The sequence below is a fragment of the Corapipo altera genome, unplaced genomic scaffold (genome assembly GCF_003945725.1).
Source record: "Corapipo altera isolate COAL_440 unplaced genomic scaffold, ASM394572v1 133, whole genome shotgun sequence".
In the NCBI taxonomy this organism is placed as follows: domain Eukaryota; kingdom Metazoa; phylum Chordata; class Aves; order Passeriformes; family Pipridae; genus Corapipo; species Corapipo altera.
The window spans coordinates 28,153-49,545 of record NW_020884939.1 but is presented as its reverse complement, the minus strand read 5'-3'; the positions used below and the strand labels follow the sequence as shown (position 1 = coordinate 49,545).

The 21,393-nt window shown below is 41.6% G+C and overlaps 1 long non-coding RNA gene across 3 annotated transcripts in view; it reads right to left on the bottom strand.

Annotated features, from left to right (window-relative positions):
- The window catches only part of LOC113955437, a 31,763-nt gene that overhangs the window by 7,084 nt on the left and 3,286 nt on the right, over positions 1–21,393 (bottom strand). For 2 of the 3 annotated variants that reach the window (XR_003530556.1, XR_003530558.1), the window contains exon 2: positions 18,385–18,620. This is a non-coding gene — a long non-coding RNA (uncharacterized LOC113955437). Of the gene's footprint in view, positions 1–18,384; positions 18,621–19,376; positions 19,622–21,393 lie in introns of those variants that run through there. The other variant, XR_003530555.1, reaches the window with a different exon arrangement.

Below are 21,393 nucleotides of genomic sequence, written 5' to 3'. Positions count from 1 at the left end.
TCCTTAAGGGTAAGGGAAACTCATTCAGAGTTGATTTAGTTCTTTCTGGTGGAGCCCTGAGAGCAGACCGGTGATATGAGTAACACCCAGCAGCTGTGTCAAAGGAACCAGGTCTGACAGCACAACAGGGTAATTCACCTTCAGCCAAAGCAACATCAGGCCAGATCTGTGGGGTATTATTTAAAGGGACTTTAAAGGTAGAGTTCTGATGAAGAATTTGCAGAAAAAATTTAACATCCCTCCTCATCTTTGCACTTGGACTACATCTAAACATTGCAAATTCTTCCTGCATAACATCTCTTAAAATATCAACTTGCAAGATCACACAGTCAAAATCTTCAACCAAGCTCCCATTCAACATTCAGCTGTGCACTGAGACATCCTCTTCCTTGCCTGATAAACATAAAGGCTTTTCCTCACCTGTCCTTGACTCCCATCACACTGTTTTTCTGCTTGTTCCCACCTCTCTATCACAAACGTACGCTCCTTGTTTTCACTGGCAAGGCCTTGGCAAAGCTATCCTTTCCCTTACCATCAGCTCTTACACAAACATCCCAGGTTGCAACCAGCTCTTCAAACCCCTCAGCAGCCTTGGGGCACAGCAGGGCCGGGGAAGTGAACACCCTGCTCAGACAGAGCAAAGCTGGGACACTTCCACAGCCACAGCACTGATGACATGAGCTACTTCTAATGACCCAAAAGCGCCTTTTGCACCAGGGTGATGATTTGCAAATGGAGTGAGAAGGAATCAGGCCTGACTTCAGCCTGACAACTCTCCAGTTGTGCACCACCGTGGTCATTTCTGCCCAAGGCAGGGTTCTTGCCATGCAGGACCACTTGTAAAATCTCTTTTGCCCTGTCTATAGTATTCCCCGAGCTTTTCATCCAATGTAGTCATAAATCTGTCTGATATTCCTCCCTAGGTAACATTTGATTGCCATGGCATTCTTCCAGACCTGACCTTGTATCTTTTGAGTCTATGGCAATGGACTCCAGGGAAAATTCAGCTTCAACTCCACTGTAGCACACAGACTATATACGAATATGCAACTGTTAACTCAAGAGAGGCAAGTGCATTCAGTAATTCTATATTTTAATGCTGGGGAAAAGGGGACAAGAGGGATGGCAAGGCATCTTCCAGTCACAAAAATTAATATTTAAAGTAACATTCAGAAGTCAGGTGTAAAATTCTGGAAAAAGTCACAGATACCAGTAAGGCCAAAGTGTTATTCCAGACAGCAAAGTCTGGAATTAGACTCCATAACGATCAACAATAATCTGATGATGCAAATCCCAGCACATGGCATCAGAGCCAGGCTGCCAGCACAGGGACTCTGGGCACCACCTTCTCCCTCTCCAGACTGCATCCCCATCTGCTGTGAGTTGGCCATGGGCAGCGGCCTCTCCAGAGCACAGAATCGTGTGAAACAAATGCTCACAGATCACATATTTTATTTCCAGCATTTACTTTTTCCTTTTGTAAGTTGTACAAGTGCCAGGCAGAGAAGCTGGAGTCAAATGACAAGTGAACTTGGGGCAGACTACCAACTCTGAAATACTCAAAGATGTGTAGGTTGTGTACAATTCCCCAAGGAAGTGTACAGGGAAACTGCTGATTTCTAATATGATCACTTGTAAGGAGAAGATGAACTTAAAAAAATACCACAAAACATGTAAAACTGCCAAATCAGCGTCTTTGTTAATATTCACCATAACAACACAAATAAGCAACTGATATAAATGGTTTTTTCTTAAAGTTTGGAAGTCTAACATTCCTAGAAAGGAAGCTGATCTTGACCTGAGTCAAAAGAGTTTTTGCTGTAGTCATTGACTTAAGAGCAACAGTCACACTTGGCAAAGGACAAAATAAATGAAAAAAAAAATTGTGTTCATTTTTACACTTGTATCATGGCTTGGGATAGCACCCTAATTATCAAATTCATCCAAAAATATCAGCTTCTGTAACATTCATCTACAGAACTATCGAGCTTTTGCTTTCAACTCAATGAAGCTTTTGGAAAGACCTTTTCCATTCCTCATTCAAAAAGTAAAATAGTTTAATTTCTATTCTTCACTTAATCCTGAGGAGAAAGTTGATAGGCTTATCATCAATAAAAATAAAAAATAAATGCTGTGTAGTCCTTTTACCTAAAATAATCTGTGCAGTCTGATCCCAGTGTTGTATTTTCCAACATCTCTATAGCAGTTTAGGAAGAGCAGTAATCACAGCCAAGGCCTGAAAGCTGGTTTCCTGGCAATTTTCTGTTTCAATGCAGAAAATATAGAGGGCTCAAATGAAGAACAACTGCTACACTTGGCCTGGATATGCTGTTGATGTTCTGATATTTCCATTTTATAGTTTTAATAGGTGTTTCTATAGCTTTAGTAGGTGTTAAAATAACGACATCGCTTTCTAGCAGCCTAGACCCTCACACCAGCCATAATACTGTCATCTAACATTCATTTCACTTACTGCAAGTAACAAGAGAAGGATTAGACTTTTTTTTTTTTTTAAATTAGGAAAACCAGAACTGCTTAATAACTTACATTAAATTCCTGATGTGGAAACTGCCTCAGTAAAACTTAACGGTGGGAAAAGAATTCTGTGAGACTCAACAAGAGAGAATGATTTTGTTTGAAGTAGCTGGATAAATTCATCTTTATCTTTCCTAGTAAGATAATGAATGAGGAACAAAACACATTTTTTTGGTGTTTCCCAGCATAGCAAATGTCTCAGTGAGCAGTTCTGTTACTGACAGCACTGGAAAATTACAGGTTTCAAAATGAAATGTGTCTCACCATCACATAACAGAGTGAAGACCACAGCAGTGAAGATATTATCTCTACTGTACTGAAATCACAGATCTCACTGACATCCTATTCATCTTCAGCCATGAACTGCACACACCAAAGTTTCTGACAACCAAGTACCAATTCCTTCTCTTGCCTCACTGTTCAACTATTGCAATCTAGGAGTTTAGGGGCACTGGTATTGCTTTTCACTGAGCTAAGAAGAGTCTGAAAGGGGGCATGTCATGGTGTTTCACAGGAAGAGCAGGAATCTCTGATTTGAATCCAAGGAGAGAGCTGACAGTTGTGGTGGTGAAGGGAAGATAATCATTTCTGTGGCATCATGTTCTTGGAGCTATTCGTGCAGAAAACACCAGTGATAGAAAAAGCCAAAGTTGCTTTAGAGCTGGCACTTATGCCTGAGAGTGGTACGGCAGTCTAATTAACTGTATTTAAAATGTAGCCAGTCTAGGGGTTGAAAAGTCAAGTCAAATCTCACAGGACCCAAAAGGAAGGACTGTGCTAGCATTCACTGAATAACTGTTATGTTTTCCACCAGGTTAACAGGCAGCCATGCCAGTGCTGCTCAGGCCTCTTCCACAGCTTGTGTCTCCAGGGTAAGAGCAGATTTCATGCCCATTTACAGGGCAGTCCCTGCAGTGTTCCCTGTGGATATGTTTCTCCCATCTCAATAGCAGTAAGGGCACTCATTTGTGTGGGGACAGGTGGGAGCAGAGGTGGGTATCAGTGCCCTTAGAAAGCTGATAGCAGCACTGCCCTGACTGCTGCACTTGGCTCCCACATCACATGGGATGCTGTAGGCAGACAGCTGGAGTTCTGTACATGTGCTACATGCAAAGGCAGTTGCACTGACCTTCCCTTTTCGTTACTTGATTGAATTCAGTCACAGACAAAACAGAGGAATCTAATGTTCCCTTTTGCTCAGAAGCTGCATCTTTTCTGAGCTACACTACATACAGAATGTCTTTGAGGTAACCCAGAACAAAGAGTGAGTGTAAAACTGCACCACAGCCAACACACTAACAGGGTTAAAGTAGTACAGGGGTTAAGATCACTGGAAAAAGTAAGAGAGGTGGCAGATTTTCTCATTGAACTCTGAATCTTGCTCTATCTAGGCTTTCCCAGCATTATTCTGAGCTAGAGAGAAGGAAGCTTCCTGTGCCCAAACCTTGCATTTGGAAGCACTACGCCCTGGCCAGCGCTTGCACACTTGTTGGCACTCTTGTGTCCCAGCACAGCACAGCAGAACACAGGACACTTGCAATGCAGACACAGCTGGCTGCCACACAATCCCATTTGTTCTCTGCACTTTGCAGGAAAACTTGTGCCACACTGGAGTTCCACACTGACACCAGAATGAGGTTTGCTTTTCTACAGACAATTGGTTTTGCCACATGTTCCTGCTGTGGGCTGCATCATTGCACAGGGAGACAAACTCAGGACCTGTGCAGAATTCCCTGAGCTTTTCCCTGCTGCATTACCAGCACCACAAAGCAGACACTAGTTTGGGTCAGTTTTTCATTCCTGTTAGAAAGCATAGGATGACAATGTTTAGGCATTTACAAATGGATTATGAACTTAAAGTAAAATGCTACTGCTGACTTCTGTGACTCCAGACAATTGCAGCAGACACTGGTTAAAGCTCTCAGCAATTGCTATATTCTGGAGTAAAAAACCATAAGGAACACAAATTATAGCTTAAAGGAACACGGATTGCCACAAAAGAGTATGTGCAAAAGTCAACATATTAGAAAGCTGTACAACAAACCACAACCACACAGCACATTGTTTTACGTGATTAGTAACGAGACTTGATATCAATACTGTATTCCAAGAGAAGACTGTCCTTTATTTCAAGGCTTCTAGCATTTTCACAAGCAACTCTTCATAAATGACTGCAGGATCCCACTGTATACTATGCAATCTGCTGCAGGAAAACATGACTTACGTACTATCTTGCTTTTAGTATTGCCAAAACTTCTGTTCTGTTCCACAAATATACTTAGAAGATCAGACCAAAGGTCACATTTATAGAAATAGTAAAGGGATTGGTTTGTTGGCTGGTTTTCAATAAATTAGAGATTATTTTTGTTGTCTCAATCTTCAACCAAAATATAAAGGCCCAGAAATTTGCAATGAAGAATTAATTCAGGAACAAAGTAAAACAACAAACTAACACCTCCCCAGCCCTCTAATCCACCAGTCTGGCTTTGCAACATGCTTGTTTGTGCTATGCAGGAAACCATTCCAAATGAGTATATGGATCTATTCTGGTCTTCAAAGAGCATTATAGTTTTAAAGAAATAAATGGATAAACAGGCTTCTCTTTAATTTCTTAAACACTTACTAACAAATCTGCCCATGCACAAGAGAAATATGCAGGGTGTAGAAGAGTTCAGCATTTTTAGGTGAAAAACAGGCCTTTTAGCATTAGAGATACTTGTGTCTTTCCCACTACAGCTGTCTGCAGACACTGCTCTTTTCTGGCTATCATTAAGTTATTAAAGCTGCCACTTGCAGTCAGTGCAAAGGGATGTCTAAAAAAGGAGGTCAGTGCAAATGTCAAATACTGGTGTCCAGTTACTACCTAGACAACAAACTCAGGAGCAAAGGGTGTTTGTCTGCCTCCCACAGTTAAAACTTAAGTACAACATTTTGGAAGCAGTTCTTTAATCTCAGTAACTATCCCTGCTTTAAAAGCTCTAGTGGAAAAGATTTCTCTCATAGTACATCTAATTGAAACAGGAGTATTCCCATCATGAAGTGTGGCTGAAGGAGTGTAGCATGAATTGGCAATAGCTTAGATCTTAGTCTCCTCTCGGAGATGCCATTTCATTGATTTCAACTAAATTACTTCTGATTTGTGCTATTGTAACAAAGAAAAAAAAAAAAAAAAGTAAAGAGCTTTCATCTTGATTTTGCACCACAACACTCAACAGCATTTTATACCGTTGACTGTAGTGAGTGCTAGAATCAACTCAGCACCTAAAGAGCACCATTTTTAGAAGATCCTGTAAATCTATTGCAGCTCCCTGGGAGCAAAGACCCAGATGGCCAGTTTCTGCTGACGTTTTTTTGCTGTCCATGGTTTGGTCTGAAAACATTAATAATGAAGGGTGAGTCTTAAAAAAGAAAAAAGTTATCTTGGAAATGTCTCTCCCACCGAGCACAAGTAGAGTGAAAGTGCTGATGTGGCTCCTTTGCCGGGCACTGAGGCAGCCATGCGGGACTTGATCCTGCAAACACCACATGCTAGTTTTGCTTTTATCACCTGCTAGGAGAGTCATTTCATGAGAGAGCAACACGGCTGAGTACCAGTAATGAATCTTGGAATCCATGTGATGAAAAGAGGGAGATGCAGAGAGTTTAGGTAACAGTGCCAGAAACAGTCATTATGCTTGTTCCCAGATGTGACCGTGGCTGGACCCTGAGCCGATTCTGCATTTGGTTGCTTACAGTGAAACTGTTATATCTTGCATTACTTAGCCTGTATGAATATCCACTTGTTTTCTAATAAATAGAGGGAAAACCAGTATTTAAATAATCATAAAACAAATTGAATGACTCAGCCCAGTGTGTTTTCTGGAATCTTAGCAATTTACTACAGCTAATGGTCCTTGCTTTCACCTCACACCATTAATTTTCAAAGTCACCATTAATCTCCAAGAAAAGCATTGAGCTTTGATTATTATTGCTTAATTACATGGAAAAATAGACAGACTGTTAATATTAATTTGCTTTACAACAGGCCAAATAAGTTATCTTCAATTCTCAGTGCATTCTACAGCTGTCATTTTATGCCAAGTAATAATTAATAAAATTATTAATTGAAACAAAGCTTCTTACCAGTGAGAAAAATCCTTATCTGAGCTCATGAACACTCGTATTTTACTACCCAACTCCTATTGTATTTTGTTTACCATATGTGAGCCCTCAAGGTAAAGCCATTGCAAGCTTTACCTTGACATTTCTATGTAAATTGCTTCAAGTTATGCATGGAAATCTCATAAGACAGGTTCTGCCTTTTAGGGAAAAGGGAGAATGTTCTTTCAAAGACTCAGAGGACAAATTTAAGACCAAGGTCGTGAGAGCAAAGGTGGACTTAAATATTTGAAGTCAGAGAATTCTAACTTCTCAGAGAAGCAGGGAACTCTTTACATAGTTACGCACTTAAATGGAAATGTCAGCTACCCCCTTGGACTGTAGCCTTCCAGAAGCCTTCAGGGCAAAGCTTGGTGAAAGTGGCCTATTTTTTAGTCAGGAAAAAAATATTTTCATGGCTTCCCACAGCCAGTCAGTGAATCCCTAAGAGGCAAAAAATTTCTGAATTAATCAAATAAAAAGGCAGTTTTTTGAATGTACTTATCAGGCAAAACATGGTAAATCTTGTCTCTGTGTCAATGCCTGAATAAAGTATTCTTTTGCTCTTCATCACTTAGAATAGAAAAGAGGTAAGCCTTGAGATACTCAAAATCTCTCTACATTTCAAGAGCTCTCCTGCCTAAGCACATGAAGGGTAAAAGCAAGGGGGAAACAGAACATTCTCAGCTGCATTCAGGTGGATTTCTTCTACAATATTAGTAGCAAGGCTCCTGTTAGTCACAAACATTCAAACAATGAGGGGAGAGCAGGACAGCATTAAATCACAGCCCTCACAAGAGTCAGAATTGGTTTTTACACAATTCCTATTTTTCCATCATTTGTGATGTACATAATCTGAATGATAGAGAGGTGGACTGTAAAGGACTTCTGGAGACTCCATCATTGATGCAGTATCAAATAAGTTGGCATTACCAGATGCTCATCTGCCATGCTCCTAAAAGCCCCTAAGGGCTCATACAACCTCCCCAGATCTCTTATACCCTTTCAAATCCACCATTGAAATGAGGGCACTTAGCTATTTCCTAACTGAAACAAGCTAAACAGCACCACAGGTTCAATGCCTTGCACCTTAGCCCAGCAGTAACACAGCCATTACTATTCTGTCTCCAACAACCATTTAAGTATCGGTAAACATAACCCCTGTCCCCTCAACCCCCTCCATCCACCAGTCCTCTTCAGCAGAAACCAACTCTGTTCCTTCATAGGTCACATTCTCAAATTCTTATCATTTCCCAGCTGTCACTGTATTTGAACCATCTTTCACTATGTCAGGATCAATTTGTCAGCCCTGGCGAAGGCTGTGCCACTGTCCTGGTGAGACATCACGAATATGCTGACCAACAGATTGCCGCTCTGGCCATTGATCTTCCAAGAGAAGCAGCCGAACAACATTCTCCTCAAAGCCAGGCAGTGTTTACATCTGAGTGGCTGAGCCAACAATTCACTTGAACATATAATAATGTTATTGATTTATTATATGTTAATTCTTGTTTGTAAAATAAGATAGGATGAGGAATGCTACTGATGAAAGCTCTGCAGTGAAAGACGACAACTAAGATTGCAGATGATTCTCCTTTTAATGAAAACATCCCTCTTATTTTTCTTGAGGTTTCTTTCTTGAAATGGGGAGAAATTGCTCATTCCTGCAATTGCTTTCTGTTGTCAGATGAAGTACACTTTCCTCCCTCTCATTATCAAAAAGCACATTCACTTATATTTCTCCTTTAACTTCCTTCAGAGGATAAAAGATGACAACAGCAAGCAGAGAGCAAATACTACATCAAACCAGACCTCAGCCCATTTAATTCAGCTTGAGAACACAGAAGATTTGAAGTGAACAATTTTTGTGACACAGGGAGTAATGAAAAGCCAACAACATGAAATGGAATTCTTTTACCATTTCAAGCAAGTCTGACAAGTTTTTGGGTCGCATCCTATGATTTAGATTGACTTTTAGAAGCAGAACCCCAAATCTTTGTCACTGAAAAGAAAGGGTATACTTCACCTTCAGCCAAGTTCCCTAGCAGGGAAAAACCAAACATGGTTAGGAATTCTTGGCAATCTCCAGACCGAATCCCACACACTGTTTTTACTGAATAATTTCTAAATTGTTAATATATTACAGTAAAATTCAAGATCTAGGTGTTTTCATGGCATCACATTTTACTACATACCACACATGGCAAGTGAGCTATTCCCTAAGTTACAGTATATAAAGCAAAGAGCCCCAAGGAAAAGCCAAAAGCATACTGAGATCATACTGAAGTATCAGTATTTCAGGAGGAAAAGTGAGAAAGGAGAGAGATTTCCCTCTCTCCTGTAAGCTTACTCCTTTATCATACCAGAACAACGAGCACCAAAATCACTTTGATTCTAAGGACAGAAATTTAGGTCAGATTCACTATCGGTGGATTAGTATTTCACAATTCTCCCCTGTATCTCCAGTGCTGGATGCTCCTTTCTTTTCTTTTTCTATCTCAGTCTTGCACATCCCAGTTCTCTGCCCAACCACAAAATACTGAATCTTCCACAGGTGTCTTTATTACGATGGCAAATGTGACCCTATGTGCACTGTTTCTACTGCCTGAAATGTTTCTCTCTCACACACTGTCCTTCTCTCTTTTCATCTCAGTTGAACCTTTACCTTTTACTTCTAGTAACTAAAAGCCGAGGCAGAAAGAGACGAACTGACCATAGGATGTCTAACTGTAGAGCACTGGGGGTAGAGTCAGTGCATAAGTTGACAAGTATTAAAGCTCTGGTACTGCAAACAGTTAGGCATGTGATTCGATCTTTGTACTGAATATATATTTAAGCACTGCTCAGACTGCGGAGTGCAGCTATCTCACACTGGGGGAGAAAAAATAAATACAAGCCCAAAGTACAAAAGGCCAACACAGCAACAGAGCATGCCTTAAAAATACTTTCCTGGCACACCCACATTGCTAACCACAAAGCATTAAAACTAGTAAAATTTTTAGGACTTCTCAGGGGCCAAGATTAACTTTATAACATACAACCCCGTCACCCAGCTTGTTCATACAACAGCTTTTTTTGTTTGGGATTTGCTGTTTTTGTTGTGTGTGCATTTGCTCAAAAGAGCTCTGAGGAGTTCGAGGTGCTTACACAGCACCACTGACAGAGAGTTCGTGTGCCATAGTCCATAAGGATTATTCTTTTAGTCTCCAAACCTCACCACTCACCTAAAGAAGCTATTTACCAGTTCTTAGAGCTGCAGAATTCTTCTGCCTGCTTAAATGGTAGAATTTGTCTCTCAAATGACTGTAAAATAACCAGCTCTTTCTTCTGATTAAAATCACTGACCTCTAATAACTATGCTTTGGCCAGTCACACAGTGACAAGGGTTAGACATTGTGAATACAATCTAAAAGACAAAGAAGAGTCAGGCAGATGATGCAGTTTTAAACTCACACTTGGTGATGTGTGTAACCACTGTTATGCAGTGTTCCACTCCTGCCTGTTCCATCAGCCTGCTACCCCCTGTTAGCCCCCAGCTCCCAGTGCAGGGCTCAGCAGGGGTGCCAGGGCGCAGACTCAGACCCGGCACACTGGGGAGGTGGAGGTACATCACAGCTTAAATCCCAAATAAAGCATATTCCTGCATTTACAATCAACTACTTCCAATTGTTTTGTGCACATTTCAGAAGCCACAGCAGACTTGCACACTGCTGTCAGCCCATTTGTTCCTGTTCCAAGTCTATCTCACTGCAGCATTTGTTTCATGCTGCCACTGAGAACATACTTCAGCTGTCTTGCTGTTACTCAGTCTCAGTACAAGCTCTCTCCATTAGGTCAACAAGGCATGACCAGCCCCAGGTTCCTCAAGGCCCTGTCCCTTCACAGATCTCTAATTATGCACAAATCCCAGTGTAATTCTCCTTTCCTCTATGCTCCAGCAATAGGAATAAACGCTTCCCCTTCTTCACCAGCAGCTGCCTGGGAAGGACTAAATAAGCTCTTCACATATTTTTTAACTGAAATAAAGCAGCCAAGTGGTAAAAATAACAAGCACTCCCCCATGGCTAAAAGGAAGTTGGAAGACCTCAAGGGGAGAAGTAACACCTACATTTGCAGAGGCAGGGGGGCACAGAGGATAGGACATCCAACCAAAAAAAACCCCTTGTTTCACAAGCCAGTCCTCCTCAGCTACGGCTTCGCTCCTTGAAGACCACTGGAAAAAACTAAAAAAAAAGAAAGCAGAGACTGATTTTTCATCCAATTTATTCTGTAATTTACTTGCTGAAATTAGTCCCTTTTCCCTGATCCCTTCAGGATTGCTTTGTGAAATACAAGAACATTAATTTATTGAAGTGATACAAAACAGAGGGCCAAATAGTCAGACATATTAGACCTTTTGCAGATTTCAAACCCAGGAAGCACTTAAACCAGAGAGACAAAAATCAAAGCCTTTTTTTTTTTCTTCCACTACACTGGTTCATTGCATGACCCTGGACATGCTTATGGAAGATCTTTCCTTCTGGATCCTTCCCAGATTGCAGGCAACAAAGTAAGAGCCCAAAGTGACAGCATTTGTGATAGCAGTTTGCAGGGAAAAAATTAGATTTTTTGATGCCATGGTCTAAGCTCACCTGAAGAGTAGCAGGACCTTCTAAGCTACATGTGGCCCCAGAGAGGTGAGCCTTACCCTGCACAGCCACAGTGCTCATGGTGCTCCTCTCACCGCACAACCCAGACCACGAGGGGTGTAAAGTCACCCCAGCACAGCTCTGGGTAACAACATATTCACCCACCAGGAGCTCCCTTTATTCTCCCTATTGGTACATCACAACTGCTTCAGACAGAGCGTGTCACCCACCCCAAAGAAGCTGTAAGTTATAGAATTCCTTAGCTTCCACTTCTAGTGGAAAATCTGTGGTGAAAATGAAAGGAGTAAGAAAATACAGCACTTACAACACAGGGTGTTTGACATTTCAGGGTGAATTCTTTTCATGGTGCTGGTTACAAAGTAGATCAAAAGTATATGCTCAGTTTTGATCCTAACAACATAAAACTCATTATACTAAATCATTTCCCCATGGAGAGATTTCAATATATACGAAACTGTCAAAAATCTCCATTATACACATAAAGGGTACTATGCTATTTACTGAAAAAAAGAGGAGAAAAAAGTAATATAAAACCTACAGAGAAGTGGGAAAGATAAATGAACATCTACCACAGAGGCTGGGCAATTCCTAAATGGCAAAGGGTCAGAAAAAATCTTCATGTTATATCGTGAAGCATTTCTATTATCTTTGTGACTGAGTAGAGCACAGGGACTGCTATCAATAAATGTCCATATATGTTTTATTGTCTGGCTCACTACCAGCCAATTTCAATTTTCACTGACTTGTTGAAGAAAAAAAACCCCACCAAAAAAAGTAGACCTACCAACTACACAGGGGGAGACTACTAAGCACACTGTTCTATACTTTGACTTCAAAAAACCCTCAAATTTAAACCTTCTGAATTGTATATGCATAGAAGTACCCCAGCCTTCCTTCATGAGCTAATAAAGAAACCTCAAGGAAACATAAACCATATGCTAAGTTAAGCAGCACATGCTGGGACGTGAGTCGTGACTTCGTGTTTCTTCTTAGAATTGCTTTGAAATATTCATGTCATATAATCATAAAACATCCTGAATTTTAAAGAAGTTGAGAAGAACTGATCCCCATTTCCAAGCCTGGATCCATGGGGGTCTGTATTCTTCTGTTAGCTCCAATGGTCTTAGGCTAATACATGTGCATGGACTGAAACAGAGTTACACTGAACAAGCACCAACAGAAGACAGCTCACAGTGTGATCTGATCTCTTTGCTCCCTTTTCTCCAGATTAATCTTACCTGAAATAACATGTTTATTACAGGGGTCAAAACAAGCCTTTGGACTTCTGACTCAAAACCTTTTCCAAATTTCAGCCTGTAACATTTCACGTGCCTTCTGGAACCCCTTAGATAAAGCAATACAAGGATCACCTACACTTATGGGTCTCTTTTACACTGATAATAACCAGCATTAAAAAACACTGACATTGTAATCTCTGAAATAGATACAATACACACAGGCAAAAAGTCCATTCTGCAAGCCCCAAATAATTGCTTCGTCCAAACCTTTAAGTCTTTTTTTGCTTCACTTCCTGAGTACATTGTTCAAACTCAATGCACACTAGTAACAGAAATGTTTGTCTGATGTCACCAGTTTTCTTCAGGACCATTTCTTACTAAGCAGCACTGAAAGCAGGAGGATCAGACCATCTCAATAGTCAGCACTGGACTCTATACAGGATGATGAATTTACTTTCCTATCCATTCTGTGATAGTCTCCTCTAACCAAGATGTTTTTCCCATAGAATTCAATAGCTCCCAACAGTTTAGAACAGGAATTAAAAGGAAGTGCTGTGGTTTGCAGATTTTTGGACCATTCCAAAACACTACAGTAAGGTGCATTCTTTTACCAACTTTACCATAGAAATTCTGAACTTCTTTGTGGAAAACATTGGCCTTCCGTGCCTTTCTGTAGACTAAGAAACATTTCTATACCACTTATCCCTGTCAAGTGCAATTCTTCCATAGTCTGACCCTGCAGGGCTCCATAAAGCAGCAGTTAATTGCAGGGTCTCATTAGAGCTGAGGAAGGTGCAGACCTGGGCATGAAAATGGTTTGAGTTAAATTCCTCCCAGCTGTGTGACACAAGAGGCACAGAGTCTCCAAGACAACAGTCAAGACAGTGGCCAAGACAGCAACTTGTTACTCAACTACAACAGACATTATCTGTAGCCTTGGGCTAATTTTTCCACACTCCATTGTGTGAAATGGGAAGAGCAGCTCTTCCTTCCCCTCCCTTCCACTGTTGCAGTGCATGATGGAAAACAAAACATCTCAAACACTACAGAAAGATATACCTCATAGAAGCAATGACACACAGCTTCTGGCCGGCTCCTCAGGACTCCCCTTTGTCTGGGAGTATTAGTATGCAGCAGTGTCAAGTAAACAGGGCTCTGAGTGAGCTTGCTTGGCCACCACAAGCAATGTCAGGGAGTCACTGAGACACAACTGTACCTGCAGTGATGCCAAAAAGGGCACAGCAGGATTACTCTAAAATGTACTAAAAATTCAGTGGATGCAAGGAGGTTTGGAAGTTAACGTGTGCACTAACAAATCCCCTGGTGCTCCTCTCTGCCGGGAAAGTCAGTGTAACAATACACAGGGGAAAGCATTACTTTTTCTTTAGAAAGGAAAATCATCATCTTTTTTGTTTTCAATCCAATGAAACACACATAAGAATAGAGTCCCATGACAGAATAGCAAAGTCTACGTTATAATAGCTAAATTAAAAGATAATTTAAGAAAAAGACACAAAAAGGAAGATAGGCTTGATCCTGCAAAGTTAGAAGCATTCTATCCTTGCACTAACAAAGCATTTCTGTTATTTCTTAGTCTTTAAATTCATGAATATTCCTCACAGAACCCTGCAGAAGCAGGTAAATGCTTATAGTTCAGTGTGTGTTTAAGTGCTGTGCTGGGGTAGGAATTAGAGCAGTTTGAGCTCTGCAGAATCAAGGATTATGCTTAAATCTTCTGTGGTTGATTTTATGCTAAACTGCTAGTGTTTACCTGAATGTCTTATTCTTCTCTCATTCATTTCTGATAAATCTGAAATGCATATAGTTATATTTAAGACTATTTGCTCCTATGTATCACGAGTAAAGACTTCACGATAAAGGAGAAAGAGGCTTTTATAGGGCTCAGAACTGCATATTTCTTGACCTTATTTCTAGTATTGTAAGCTGAAAACTTCTTGCCACTGATAAAATTAGTGCACATGCCCTCCTTGATTTTAATTTTCTAGAAGAAGGCGTTTATAAAGAAGGAGTAAAAACTATTCCATTTCTAAACATTAGAGAAGACCTGCTCATATGAAAATTCCTTTTCCCCCTTTCCCTCTGTTTCGTGCTGTAGTGATACTGAAGCTGCAGTGTGGCCACGAAGCACCCAATTTCCAGAGAAGTTACCCACGTGAAAAGAAATTAAAATATTGTTTTCCTCTGCACAGCGAGGACGGATCAGACGGTTATTTGAGAGCAGCACAGCTGAAGCACACTTTCATCTCAGAAGAAAATATTCAGTAGGCAACAGAACTACTGATGGTAGGGCTTTAGCTACTTACCACTGCACAGAGCCAAACAAGCCAAATATGAGAAGGGAAAAAAGCCACAACTGATAAACAAATCACAGTTAATAAATCACATGAACAAAGACATGCAAAGGAAACAAAGTCATTACTGCTCTGACACTGTCCTTGTGTTGTCTGTACATACTCGCTTTTCATACATCATTCTCTTCTGAAACCTTAAGTCTCCACTAATTGCTGAGGTAGTGAGACTTGGAAAGAATTCATGTTATTTTATATTAAGATCAAATCAATATGCAGGCAAGAGAAAAGCTACTTCATGATCATGTTATCAGCCTCCAACTTGAACTCCTTTGTATTGCAGAATGTAGTAAGGGGGGCTTTGGGGTTTTTTTTTATAAATGTGGACTTAAACAACTAGATAACTTCCTTCATAAAAGTGGCTCTCAATTTTTTCAATACCTGTAAAGAAATACTTACAAGAATTCAAAACCACAAGAAATAAATGCAAATTCTGATCAGTTTGAGCCTTCAGGTACTTAATAGGTAGGAAAAATATTTGCATAGAAAAACAAATTTATTCTACATTCTAATTTTTCAGCATCATGAGGAATGAAACAGCAATGCAGATAAACAGTGCCCATTGTATTAAGAATGCAGGCTTTTGCGGGGGAAATGAATTTACTGAAAACAGGTCAAGCTGGTGCCAAAAACTGCTCTTATCCTCAAGGTTTGAATAAAAACTCAAGCAAAAGGCCCAGACCTCTGAAGTTGGCCAAGATGTCACAGAAATTTCCATAAACTACACGCACAGTATGCTTAGAAAGGTGCCAACATTAACCTGCATGGATATCTGGAAACACTAAGGGACTGAAAAAGTTTCAGGTCTTTTACTTACAGCATTCCACAATGTTTTAATTCTCAAGCAAAACAGCTGTTCAAAATGTCTCTGTAGCCTATTTTCCACAAGCAGTTCCTGCAGAGCCAAAGATGCCTCATTCTTTGATGGGATTACAAGTTTGGCTGATAAAGACAAGAGCAGAAATGCAATATCCTCAGAATTCTGTGAGGTTTTTAAGGCCCTAAAGTATATAGTTACTGGATTAAAAACTGACTACGTTACCTAAGTGTTGAAAACAAGAAGAAAAGAAACACTAAAACATTTGTTAGAGGTAATCATGATTTAACAGGAGTGGGTCCCATTGATGATACAGTATTTACAGTCTGGAGGTAAATATTACATCCCTGCAAATACAACTAGAAGCAAACACAGTCAGAATGATAAACAGTAAAGAAATGAGTGAGTTCACTCAAAATGGACCCAGATGCTTGTTAAACTGAGCCTACGTGACAAACTCAAAAGTCATAAGGCAGCCCAATGCAAAGTCATAAAGCTACAAATATTGTCATCCACAGCTACAGAGTAGGGGACCCTGCCTTGCACAGCAGCAACTCTAAAATCAGTGCCAAGTTCCAGTGTGATCCTTGGCTGCACAAAAGAGAAGTAATAAGAAATCAGGATGTGGTTCTGCTCACCTCTGAAGCACTCTTGAGACCCATAACAAAAGGCTGCTCATAGGACTCCTCATGTTTTAAAGACACATCAAAATTGAGAAGGATGCACAGAAGAGGTTTTGGAATCAAATGAAGGGACAAAGAATACAAAATAAAAATCGATGACATTTCCTTTTCTTTAAGGAGAAAATACCTGTAATCATGGCTCTTAAATCCTGCAGAGTAAGTCTAACAAGACTTAACAACAAAAAAAGCCCCAAAGTGAGGCAAATTGAAATTAGATAAAGCTTTTAATAATATGAATGATAAACTACTGAAATAAGAAAAGAAACAGCAGGTTCCCTGTTCCTAATATCTTCACATGATTGGATGCCTTTCTGTTAACCACGAAGGATCACTAGGTGAAACCATGGCCTGTATTCCCAGAAGACTGGAAAATTGGTCTATGGACCCTGACACGAGAGGCAATTTCAGCAGTTTACAACCAGCACCGTGATCTTCCTCGTTTATGTCATCTGTACAATTGATCCTGTGGACAGCAGAAAAAACTGCTACCTGGAATTCAGGTTTGAACTAAGTAAAAGTCTGCTCTCTCTCATTAACTTCACTGCCGCAGAGCTTCTCAGTGCTCTCCAAGCCACCAATCCACAGTTAGACCAGAATAGCCATCTGCTACTCCAAGACAGAAGGTTCACATTAAGTTTCTTCAAAATGTGTATCACAGGTGAAGTCTATGAGTATAAAAAGCAAGCTAACAATCATATTATTACAATATACTCTGACTTTTATTGCAAATGCAACTCCCTCCACTCTATTTTCTTTAATCATAAACAAATGCCAAGTTTTGCATATTCCTACTCTGAACGTTCCCTTTTATGATAGTCAACACTGTCTCAAAGCAGTCAATCATTACAGAATTCTTATTGTTCTGCCTCGGTTTTTCCCCACAAATTCACATCAATAAACCAGAACTAATACTGCTATGAACTTGGATAACAGAACCTGACTTGATAGCTTATTCTAGTGAAAGAAATGCCTCTTTTCAACACAGCATTTGCGACAACTACTGTATAAAAGGTAGTTCAATTGTATGATTGTGGCTATCATGATTTAAAAGGATTTCTTTTCCCTGCTGGAGGCATCCGCAAGGTTGGGTAAATCCAGAGAGAAAAAATTACTTTCACACAAAGAAACAGTAGCTGACTAAGGAGTTTTCTGAAAACTTCACCCAAATTCAGATGAAAGTCCTCAGGCATTAGACAAGACCGCATCTCAGAGTAAAGATGAGTTTATTTCCTGCCTGTTTTTCAGCTCACATTATCTATTGAGATTCTGCATGCAGTGACTGCATTTCAGCCTCCTCCCTGGGAGCTGGAGGAGGCAGGTCCACCTACAGCAAGTAAAAGTGCACTGCCAGCTAAGAGCATTAAAGTATTCCCCAGGGAGCAGCAGGACACCATCTTCCCCCATCCTGGGGGAGTCTTGCTACCTCTTCCTCTTGGAAAAAAGGTGGTGAGACAGCCCTTGCACTACAAGAGACCTCAGATTTCACCAATGTTTACAAATCAAACTTTGTTCCAGGCAAGGATAAGACTGTTACATTGTCCAAACAGATGCGTTATTCTTTCATGTTGCTCACAGTAGTAAGTGTAGCTTTAGCACGCCGCCTGGAAAGCCCAGACACTCACTACCTGTGGAGCAGAATAACCAAGCTGCCAGGCACCATTTTATGTTCTGCACCTGTCTGGGAAAAGCCTTCAAGGGCAGTCCCACATACAAGTAAATCAAGACAAGACGAGTCACAGGGGAAAGGAATCTTGGAGAACAGAGACAAATCCTACAAGAAATCAATTATAAATATGGTGCCAAGCAAAGAAGTGAAGGCACTGATACGAGACTTGGCTTTTGGGGAGTATTCAAGACACTACAAGAATGGTGCAACCATGTTCAACTTTCCCATACATCACAAGAGCTTGAATCTCCTGTGACACTGCTACAACTCAGCATCATTCCTCACCTCACCTTTTATTCCATCATTTCTTTTCTGGTCATTGTCTCTCTTCTTATGCTATTATTCATTCCCGTCTTCTTCCTGATCATCAGTTTGCAGACTTCCAACAGCCTTCCAGACATGTGCCTTTCCTCCTCTTCTCTCTGTTGACTTACTTACTGAAGCCTCATACTTTATTCTCACTGCTCTCAGTGATTTCTTTCCTCCTTGTGCATTCAGAAGGTTTCCACAGTGCCTGATCAGGGTTCTTAAAAAGATAAAAAATAAGGATGCACAATTTTTTATTTACAACTTTGTGTGTGCGTGTGATTAAAATTTAGATCAAACCACGGGCAAATGACACGAATAACAGCATCTCCAACAAAATGCCTGTTTCCCTTCATAGACCAAGAAACACAAGATCTATTTGAAAAAAAAAAAGTTGTGTTTAATTTGATATATTTTATTCTCAATCGCTTTACTTTCCATTTATTTTAAATTTTTTTCATTATTTTATTATTATGAGATGATCCTCACTCCTTTCTCAATCTGGGAATCCTCTTGACTCAAGTCAAACTTGTCCACTTAAGCACAAGCCTGTTGGATAATATGGCTTTAGAGGGATTAATTTCTTTTCCTTACAGCATTCATTAGCTTGGACAACCACTGTTTGTGGTGGAACTGGACTGGAACAGCAGAGTGTTGGGCTCTTGGTAGAGTCAGACCTTCAGGTACAAGAAGAGCCACCAACCCAGCCCTCCCTATGAAGCTTTGCGGTTTCCCAGGGAGGATCCAAGATCAGTGCTTCCCTGTGGCCATTCCCTGGGGGCTGCCTTGTGGTTGCATGTATGAGGGGTCAGAGAGCAGCACAGAGCTGCCCCTTGTTGGCCCTCTCGTCTCTTGTCTGTCGCAAATTCCTGTTCTCAGATGTTGGCAGCGCTGTTCCCCTGTCAGTGCTCCCAAGTCACAGCCTACAGGACGCACTGGCCCCCCCCTCAGGGATGAAAACCAGCACCACAGCTACCTCAGAAAATGGCCGCTGCATGAGGCGCCTTGGGCAAACAGCCAGCTCACAGCCACCACACATGAAGAGCCTTGGGCAAACGGCTGCATGGGGCAAGTGGCCACATGTGGGGAGCCTCAGCAAATAGCTGCCTCAGGTCAACGGCCACCACAGACATGGCTCTGCAAGCAAACGGCTGTGTCAGGCAAATGGCCACCACATGAGGTGCACCACTGCAAAATGGCCGCCTCAGCCAAGCGGCAGCTGCAGGCACTCCTACCTTTGACTATGTGCCCTGCAATGTGTAGGACTGCAGGGGTCACTGAGCTGCCAGCCCAAAAGAGAAGTTTTCCTTTCACACTCCCAAAGCAGGATTTGGAGTCCTCCACCAGAGCAGCTGGAGCAGAGAGCTCCCAGCCACGCCGGCCACTTTTCCCCTGCCGCGGGGCCACCATGGCCCCCTGGCCAGCTCTGGGCTCACTCCCCTGTGTGACCTCCCCACAGCTGCTTTGTGTGCTGGGGCTTGTCTGAGGTAAAAGGGTGACAGGGCTCCTTCATGCACAAGCTCTCCAGTGTATTCCCTCCCCTTCTTCCCGACCGCCCTGAAGCGTCCATCACCAGCGAACTCATGGCGAGCCACCCCTTTTGGGAACCCCATTTGGGAAGTTTGCAGTGTGAAATTAGAAACGGAGAAATGAATTGTGGAGGTACGCACTGCTCCCAGAGGCTAAACCCATTCCTGCAGCAATCACAGAGAAGCACAACTCACGTGTGAAAGGAGGAGAGGAGCTGTGCTGCAGATTCCCATTGCTGCTCACTGTGAACAGCACATCTGGGCTGGAAGATGGGGGGAGGAAAGGGAAATCGCATTCCTTTCTCAGGCCATTTTAGTTAATACCTGCTGTGACCATATGTTTGCACGTAAAAACAATCTCTGCATCAAATATTAAAGCATTGCCAGGGAAATCTCCCAAGTTCTGTACTTAATGGCACTCAATCTTTTTTTGTTCATTCCATCAGTCCTTATTAAATAATTAATAACAGATTAAATATGATCTTTCACATGAATATAATTCCAACTACTGTTAAAAGAGCAGCTCTATCTGATGCCCACCACCTAGGACCAAATGATGCTCTGTGCCGATTCACCACTTATATTTAAGTTTTGAGCTAAAGGGCAATACTTTACCCCTGAGTACAGCTAAAACTTTCCAGCTGAGTGTGCTTGTAATAGACTTGCCACTGGAGGGACCAGCTCCTTGAGAGACCGGGGCATCACAGCTGCCCTCAGCCCTCTGCTCTGGGGCATGGCTGCCTCCTGAGGCTTCAGCCACTTGCACTTTCACACCTTCGGCAGCTCCCCATATTCCCCCAGGCCCCAAGCACTGCCAGACAGCCCCTCTCCAGCCTTCTGCATGCCCCTAATAGGGTGTCAAGGCAGCAGCCCAAAGACATGTGCTTCTCCGAGACCCTGCAACAACCCTTGGGACACTTTCATCAGCTCCTCATGCTGCCTCTCCCAGCCGTTTTCTGTCCTTTGACCTTCCCTCTTTCTTGGCAGCTCCCCTGAGCCTGTTGCCATGGAAATGCCTAACTGCAAACCCTCCTCATCCCCAGGAACCGGCCCCTGGAAGGTTCTTTCTCCTGCTAGCAATAACCTCTCCTGGCCTGTGTGCCCCAGCAGCCCTGCTTCCTGGAAAGGGGCACCCCACTGGCCCCCCTGCGCTCAGATTGGTCCCTGTACTGTCAAAAGACAAACCCCACACCAGGAGCACATCAGGCACCACACAAACAACTCATAAGTTATGCTAACAAAGTAGCCACAACGTAGTCAAAAGTGTTGGATACGTCAATGAGAAAAAATAATCAGAACCACTCTGGTTCTCCAGTTTGCCAGCACTCAGCTAATAACATTCAGAGTGCTCTACTTAACATAATAACAATTAATTAACTTTAAATGGGTGTCATTCTGCCCCAATTAAGCAGAAGAGATTTCCAAAAAGGAAAAGAAATGCTAACTGACATATGCCATTGAAAA